The 9168-nt window shown below is 35.6% G+C and overlaps 1 long non-coding RNA gene across 1 annotated transcript in view; it reads right to left on the reverse strand.

The window, feature by feature from the left end:
• Positions 1-1005: 1005 nt before the first annotated feature.
• The window catches only part of LOC115284364, a 71708-nt gene continuing 63545 nt past the window's right edge, over positions 1006-9168 (reverse strand). Inside the window, exon 3 of the long non-coding RNA XR_003905171.1 lies at positions 1006-1092. This is a non-coding gene — a long non-coding RNA (uncharacterized LOC115284364). The remainder of the gene's footprint in view (positions 1093-9168) is intronic.

Consider the following 9168-nt stretch of genomic DNA (forward strand, 5'->3'; position numbering starts at 1 on the left):
ATTCCAAGCATCCACTGTAAATGTCTAGTTTTAAGAATGTCTCTTTAAATTCCCAAACACATGTCACTTGTAATAAGTGGTCCAAGCAGGTTACATTTATAGAAAGTTTCCATTGCTTTGAATGTTATTATACCAATGAAAAAATTGATATACATGAGAAAAACGTAGAAAGGAAAGATAAGGTGAGTGCTACAAAGTTATGGTAACTATATTTTCTGAGGCAAAAATAAGTCATTGGCTTCTAATTAAAAAATGGTGCTCTGATATCCTTTCAGAGTGAATGGGACAAGTTAGGAGATTCAATTGGAATGGTGAAATATTGCAATTGCCAGTATGAATTACCAATTCATACTTTCTGTTTTTGTACTGCAAAATTATTTTCTTTTATAATTTTATATTCATTAACTTTATATTTATGATACCTGACAGTCTTGGTATTTGCTCCATTTCTAAAGAACTTTGAGGACCCAAAGTGCTGAAGGTCAGAGTGAGAACATACCTTGGAAATCAGTTAATCTAATCATTTTTAATATAAAAAAAACCTGAGGATCAGAACTAAGAAATTACTTTTTCAAGGTCCCACAAAGAGTCAGTGACAGAACTGGGACCAGAATCTGAATCTGAGTATGTTGTCTTCCCAAACACCCTTTTTTTCCAAATACTTTTTTGAAAATGCTCCATTTGAGCAACAGATTTTTCATTCTTTCGTCTTCACATCTCATCCCCACCCTTTGCCTTGGAAATCCCTGGAAGAATGGGGTCCACTGCTACGAGGGCACCATGTAAAGTGCAGAAACCCCCAATGCCCATTATTTCAAGTTATCTTGATTTATAGCAGCAATATCCCCTTCCCTCACCCAGATATCTTTCCCTCTATTTACTGAAATATGCACACATTTTTATAACATATGTCTTAGGGCCAAATGGGACATCAAGGGGAAGCACAGGTGGAATTTGGATACCTGATATTTCCAGAATTGCATTCCTAGATGATTACAGGTTGATAACTTTGCACACACCGAGACTCTTGGAATGTCAGCACATTTCCAGCTTTCCAAGCTTCTCTCAAAATTGTTTCAAGGGCCAAACCTCCTATTCAGAAAAAAAATATTCACTATAGGGGAAAAATCAGTGATGATTATATCTCATTCCTTGACATTCATTCAATTCCTCTCTATAGTTAAGCAGGAAAATAATATTACTTTGTATATCTCGAAAAAGTGACTTGCCCAAAATCAACACAACAGGGCTAGAACCTAGGACTTACACTCCACATATCCTAGATCTTTTCTGTATTCCTTACTGCCTTCTAAGCCTGTCAGACAAAGCAGTGGCCAAAAATGGAACAGAGGTCGCTCACACTCCCTCATGAATTACTTTATATAGAGCAAGCTCCTATAATTCCATTAACCATGCAAGACACTTTAGAATTTACCCCTCTGAGACTATGAGGTTTTCAGCTTCTTGAAGAAGGGACTGTCTACAGATTGGTCTGTTTATCTATAGGGCCTAAGATGTGGCCAATATGTGTATCACATACACTCAAATAATTATATATGGAACTAAGCTGAAATAGTGAGCATAATAGATTTAGAATAGAAAGGGAGACCAGGAACAGAGTGTGAAGGACTTTGAATGACTCTCCTGGAATCTATAGTTTCAAACATAGTCTGTGACTGTGCATCTTTGCGTGTTATGTAAAACAGAACACTTTAAACATTGGAGTAATAAATCCATGACAAGTAGGAATTTTGAAAACTATTCCCCCCTTACATCAGTGCCTGTACAAGAAGTATTCAGCCTTCTTTTAGTATATGAGGAACTCATAGTTCCCAAGCACACACTGTAATATGTAGCAAGCAACTTGATTGAAGTACTGCATACAGTGTAGGCCTGAGACCAAGTGTGAGAAATTCCATCCCTTAAGAAAAACCATTGAGACAGCTTAAGGTAATGGAAACTGGTGCTTTGGACTAAACCTGTGTCTTTCCATCTCTGATTTTGATGCCTGAATAATGACTTTGAAAGAAAAAACAGAGAGTACGTAGCTTAAATACTTTGGAGTTTAAGAGGGAAGAAAGACAAAATGGAGAGGATATAGAGATATGTTCTAGTCTTTAATTCAGGTCCCAACAGAGATCTAAAGAGTAGCATGCAAAGAACACTTTCAATGCAGGAACATCCCACAGGCCAATATGTTCCATTGTCACAACTCAAACTTAGAATATCTGCTTTCTAAAGAAAGTCAAGAAAGGACCAGAGAAAATCTTCAGAAACAAGCAAAAAACAAGTAATAAAATGACAATAAGTACATATTCATCAATAATTACTTTGAAAGTAAGTGGATTAAATACTTCAATCAAAAGACATAAGGTAAAATAATAGATTAAAAAGAAGATCCATCTATATACTACCTGAAAGAGACCCAATTTAGACCCAAAGGCACCTGATGATGAAAAATTAGATGGAGAAATACCTATCATGCAAATGTATATTTTTAAAAAAGCCAGAGTATCATTGCTTATATTGGACAAAATATAGCCTAACAAAGACTGTGGCAAGAGACAAAGGATAGTATATAATAAAAAAAGGGGACAATACAACAAGAAATATAACAATTTTAAATATTTATGCAATGAACATAAAGCATCAGTATACATAAATAGTTAATACCAATCGTAAAGGAACTAATCAATAATAACACAATAATAGCAGGGGACTTTAACACCTTACTTACATCAATGGAAGATCATCTAAACAGAACATCAATAAGAAAACGATGGCTTTAAATGTCACACAGAAAAGATGAATTTAAAAGATGTATTCAGAGCATTTCATCCTGTTCAAACAGCAGAATACATATTCTTTTCAAGTACACGTGAAACATTTCCTAAAATGGAGCACAAATTATTCCACAAAGCAAACCTAAACAAATTCAAAAAGATCAAAACTATACCATGCATAATTTCGGACCACAACACTATGAAACCAGAAGTCAAACAAAAGAAAAAAATCTGGAAAGATAACCACAAATACATGGTGGTTAAATCACATGTTACTGAACAATGAATAGGTTGATAATAAATCAAATAATAAATTAAGAAATACATGTAAACAAATCAAAATGAAAACATGATAGACCCAAACATCTGGGATGCAGCAAAAGTATTTCTAAGAAGAAAGTTTATAGCAATACAGGCCTACCCAAGAAGCAAGAAAAATCTCAAATAAATAACCTATTGTTGCACATAATGGGACCTACAAAAAGAACAACAAGCAAAACCTAAGGCCAGCAGAAAGAAGAAAATAACAAAGATTAGACCAGAAATAAATGATATAGAAAACAACAACAAGAACAACAATAAAAACCAGTAGAACAGATTAAGGAAGCCAGGATCTGGTTTTTGGAGAAAAAAAAACAATAAAATTTATGAAATCCTACACAGACTTATCGAGAAAAAAAGACAAAGACCTCAAATAAAATCAGAAATAAGAGAGGAGAAATCACAACCAACACCTCAGAAATATAAACAATCATAAGAGAATATTATGAAACACTATATGCTAACAAGTTGGATAAGCTAGAAGAAATGGATAAATTCCTAGAAACATATAAAATACCAAAACTGAAACAGAAAGAAAGAGAAAATTTGAACAGATCCATAACCAGCAAAGAAATTGAATCAATAATCAAAAAATTCCCAACCGGGGAGCCTGGGTGGCTCAGTCAGTTAAGCAACTGACTGAGGCTCAGGTCATAATCTCACAGTTTGTGAGTTCAGGCCCCACGTTGGGCTCTGTACAGACAGTTCAGAGCATAGAGCCTGCTTCAGATTCTGTCTCTATCTCTCCCCTGCTCATTCCCTCTCTCTCAAAAATAAATAAATATTTTTTTAAATCCCAACAAACAGAAGTGCAGGACTAGATGGCTTCACAGGTGAATTCTACCAAATGTTTAAGAAGAGTTAACACATATTCTTCTCAAACAGTTCCAAAAAAAAATAGAAAAGGTAAGAACCCTTCCAAACTCATTCTATGAGGTCAGCATTACTCTGATACCAAAACCAGATAAAGACACCACTGAAAAAGAGAACTACAGTTCAATATCCCTGTTGAACATAGTCGCAAAAATTCTCAACAAAATACTAGCATACTAAATTCAGCAATACATTAAAATATCACTAACCACAATCAAGTGTGGTTCAATATTCACAAATCAATCAATGGGATATATCACATCAATAAGAGAAAGGATAAGAACAATATGATTCTTTCAATAGATGTAGGAAAAGGCATTTGAACACTGGCCATCTGGATGTTCTCTAGCGGCACTTTCTACAATAGCCAAATCATGGAAAGAGCCTAGATGTCCATCAGTTGATGAATGGATCAAGAAGATGTGGTATTTATATATACAATGTAGTACTACATGGCAATGAGAAAGAATGAAATATGGCCATTTGTAGAAAAGTGGAAGGACCTCGAAGGTGTCATGCTAAACGAAATAAGTCAGGCGGAGAAGGACAGATACCATATGTTTGCACTCATAGGTCTAACAGGAGAACAGGAGAAACCTAATGGAGGACCATGAGGAGGGGAAGGGGGAAAGAGAGTTGGGGAGAGAGAGGGACACAAAACCTGAGAGACGACTGAATACTGAAAACGAACTGAGGGTTGAAGGGGGAGCAGGAGGGGGAAGGAAGGTGGTGGTAATGGAGGAAGGCACTTGTGGGGAACAGCACTGGGTATTACATAGAAACCAATTTGACAATAAACTATTAAAAGATAAATAAAATAAATTAAAAATTAAAAAAAGAAAAAGGTATTTGACAAAGTTCAACATCCATTCATGATAAAAAACCATTAAGGCATCTGGGTGGCTCAGTCAGTTAAGAGTCTGATTCTTGATTTCAGCTCAGGTTATGATCTCACTATTTGTGGGATTGAGCATCATATTGGGCTCTGCACTGACAGTGTGGAGTCTTCTTGGGATACTCTCCCTCTCTCTCTCTCTCTCTCTCTCTCTCTCTCTCTCTCTCTCTCTCTGCCCCTCCCCTGCTCCCCCTTCTCTGCTTCTCCCCTGCTCATTCTCTCTCTCTCTCTCTCTCTCTCTCTCTCTCTCTCTCTCTCTCTCATGAATAAAAACACTTTAAAAAACCATTATGTTTGTATAGAACATGCCTCAACATAATAAAGGCCATATATGAAAACTCCACAGCTAACATCATCTTTAATGGGGAAAAACTGAGAGCAGGAAATAGACAAGAATGTCCATTCTCACCACTTTTATTCAACATAGTGCTGGAAGTCCTGCCAACAAGCCATCAGACAACAGAAAGAAGTTAAAGGAATCCAAGTCAGTAAAGAAGTAAAGCTTCCACTATTTGCAGATGACATGATACTATATATAGAAAACCCGAAAGATTCCACCAAAAAAAAAACCTGATAGAATTGGTTTACAAATTCAGTAAATTCATAAGATACAAAATCAGTGTACAGAAATCTATTGAATTTCTATACGCAATAATGAATCAGCAAAAAGAGAAATTAAGAAAACAGCCCCATTTACAGTGGCATCAAAAATAAGATAAATAGGAATAAACCTAACCAAAGAGATAAAAGACCTACTCTAAAATTCTATAAAACACTGATGAAAGAAATTAAAGATGACACAAAGCAATGGAAAGACATTCCATACTCATGAATTGGAAGAACAAATATTCTTGAAATGTCTATAATATGCAAAAAGAATCTACACATTTAACGCAATCCTTATCAAAGTACCAACAACATTTTTCACAGAATTAGAACAATCTTAAAATTTGTATGGAATCAAAAAGACCCCAAAGAGCCAAAACAATCTTGAAAAAGAATAGCAAAGCTGGAGATATCAGAATTACAAACTTCACGTTGTATTACAAAGTTGTAGTAATCAAGACAGCATGGTACTAAAAAAAAAAAAAAAGGACACTATGGTACTAGCACAAAAATAGACACATAGATCACTAGAACAGAATAGAAAACTCAGAAATGAACCCACAACTATAAGGTCAATTAATGAAGTAGGAAAGAACATCTAATGAGAAAAAGACAGTCTCTTCAGCAATGGTGCTGTAAAAACTGGACAGCTATATACGAAAGAATGAAACTGGACCACTTTCTTACACCGTACATATAAATAAATTCTAAATGGGTAAAAGACCTAAAGGTGAGACATGAAACCATAAAAATCTTAGAGGAGACCACAGGTAGTAATTTCTTTGACACCAGCCATAGCAACTTCTTACTAGAGATATTTGCTGAAGCAAGAGAAACAAAAGCAAAAATATACTACATCCCTGTAGTACATCAGAATAAAAAGTTTCTGCACAGAGAAGGAAACAATCAACAAAACTGAAACACAACCTATGAGATGGGAAAAGATATTTGCAAATGATGTATCTAATAATAGACTAGTGTCCAAAATACATAAAGAACTTTTAAAACTCAACACCCAAGGGGAGCCTGGGTGGCTCAGTTGATTAGGTGTCCGACTTTTGATTTCAACTTAAGTCATAATTTTGTGGTTCATGAGATCAAGCCCCACACCCAGCTCTGCTCTTACAGCTCTAAATAAATAAATAAATAAATAAATAAATAAATAAATAAACTAAAAAATTTTAATGAAAATAAAATAAAACTCAACACCCAAATACCAAATAATCCAATTAAAAACTAGGCATAAGACATGAACAAATATAACTCTGAAGAAGACATACAGATGGCCAACAGACACATGAAAAAATGCTCATCATCACTTTTCATCAAAAAGATGCAAACCAAATCTTCAATGAGATGTCATTTCACACTTGTCAGAATGGCTAAAGTCAAAAACACAAGAAACAATAGACATTGACGAAGAAGTGGAGAAAAAGTACTTTTGCACGGTTTATGAGGATGGAAACCAGTGCAGCCAGTCTGGAAATCACTATGGAATTTCCTCAAGAAGTTAAAAATAGAACTACCTTACAATCCAGCAATTGCACTACTGGGTATTTACCCAAAGAATACAATAACACTAACTCAAAAGGATACATGTGCCCTGATGTTTATAGCAGTATTTAGCAGTATTATTTATAGTAGCCAAGATATGGAAGCAGCCCAAGTGTCAATGGATAGATGAATGGATAAAACAAGAGGTGGAGAACAAACAGAGGGTTACTGGAGGGGTTGTGGGAGGGGGAATGGGCTAAATGGGTAACGAGCATTAAGGAATCTACTCTTGAAATCATTGTTGCACGATATGCTAACTAACTTGGATGTAAATTTAAAAAGTTAATAATAAAAAGTTTATTTCCACAAAGAGCTGCTTGGAGAAAGGGAAAAAAAAGAGGTGATACACACACACACACACACACACACACATATGTATATAATAAGTCAGAGACAGATAAATACCATCCAATTTTACTCATGTGGAATTTAATAAAACAAACAATCAAAGGGGAAAAATAAGAAAGAGACAAAGAAAGAAACACTCTTAAATATAGAGAAAAATCTGATGGTTACTAGAGGAGATTTGCGTGGGGGATATAGGTGATGGGTATTAAGGAGTAATGTATGGAATTACTCTGTGTGTGTGTGTGTGTGTGTGTGTGTGTGTGTGTGTGTTGAATTTCTATACTGTACACCTGAAACTAATATAACACTGTATGTTAACTAACTGGAATTAAAATTAAAACTTTATTTTTTTTAACTTCCATATATTTGCACTCATAGGTCTAACAGGAGAACAGGAGAAACCTAATGGAGGACCATGGGGAGGGGAAGGGGAAAAGAGAGTTGGGGAGAGAGAGGGAAGCAAAACCTGAGAGACTATTGAATACTGAAAACAACCAAACCTAGGATTGAAGGGGGAGTGGGAGGAGGAAGGGAGGTGGTAGTAACGGAGGAGGGCACTTGGGGGAAGAGCACTGGGTGTTATATGGAAACCAATTTGACAATAAATCATTTTTTAAAAATTTAAACCCAAGTTAGTTAAACCCAAGTTAGTTAATTCAAGTGTAGAATTTAGTGATTCATCACTTACATATAACACTTAATGCTCATCCCAACAAGTACCCTCCTTAATCCTTGTCACCCATTTAGCCCATTCCCCCATATAACACCCCCTCCAGCAACCCTCAGTTTGTTCTCTGTATTTAAGAATCACTTATGGTTTGCCTCCCTCTCCGTTTTTTATCTTATTTTTGCTTCCCTTCCCCTATGTTCATCTGTTTTGTTTCCAAAATTCCACATATGAGTGGGAAATTAAAACTTAAAAAAAAATTCTGCTCTTTAGACTAAAATACTGCACTGGATCTTTTCCCTTTGTCTTATTCTATATTCCAAATTTTGATTTACTACACCTTTGGAAGCTAAACACTGAAAGTTAAAGGTACATAAGTTGCAATCATATAGCATAGTTAACTATTAAATATTACAGTTTTAAATGCCTTAGTTGTAGGAAAAGGAGGAGTATTAATAAAAATAGTCAACATTTATATAAACTGTTAACACCCTCAAAGGTCATTTTTTGGAATTATTGTTCACAATACTAAGATATTTTTATTAGTCTGTTTGGGCCGCCATAACAAAATACCACAGACTGGGTGACGTAAACAACAGACATTTATTTTCACACAGTTCTGAATGAAGATTCCAGAAGCAAGTTTCCAGGGACAATTTCTGGTAGTTTCTAATGCTTTATGGATGGTGAGATCTCTCTTTCTGGCTTGTAGATGGCTGCCTTCTCTTATGTCCTCACATGGCCTTTCTTCTGTGCTTGTGCAGAAAGAGTGGTCTCCAGTGTCTCCTCTCCTTCTTATGAGGTCAGCATATTAGGAGGCATTTATGCCTCATTTAACCATAATTACCTCCCTAAAGGCCCTTCAAGTACAATCACATGGTACGGGGTTATGACTTCAACATATGAATTTTGGAGGAATACAAGGTTCCTCAAAAAACTATCGATAGAACTCCCTTATGACCCAGCAATAGCATTGCTGGGGATTTACCCAAGAGAGACAGAAATGCTGATGCATAGGAGCACATGTACCCCAATGTTCATAGCAGCAATGTCAACAATAGCCAAAACATGGAAGGAGCCTAAATGTCCATCACCTGACGAATGGATCAAGAAGATGTGGT

Source organism: Suricata suricatta, chromosome X, assembly GCF_006229205.1.
Source record: "Suricata suricatta isolate VVHF042 chromosome X, meerkat_22Aug2017_6uvM2_HiC, whole genome shotgun sequence".
Taxonomy (NCBI): Eukaryota; Metazoa; Chordata; class Mammalia; order Carnivora; family Herpestidae; genus Suricata; species Suricata suricatta.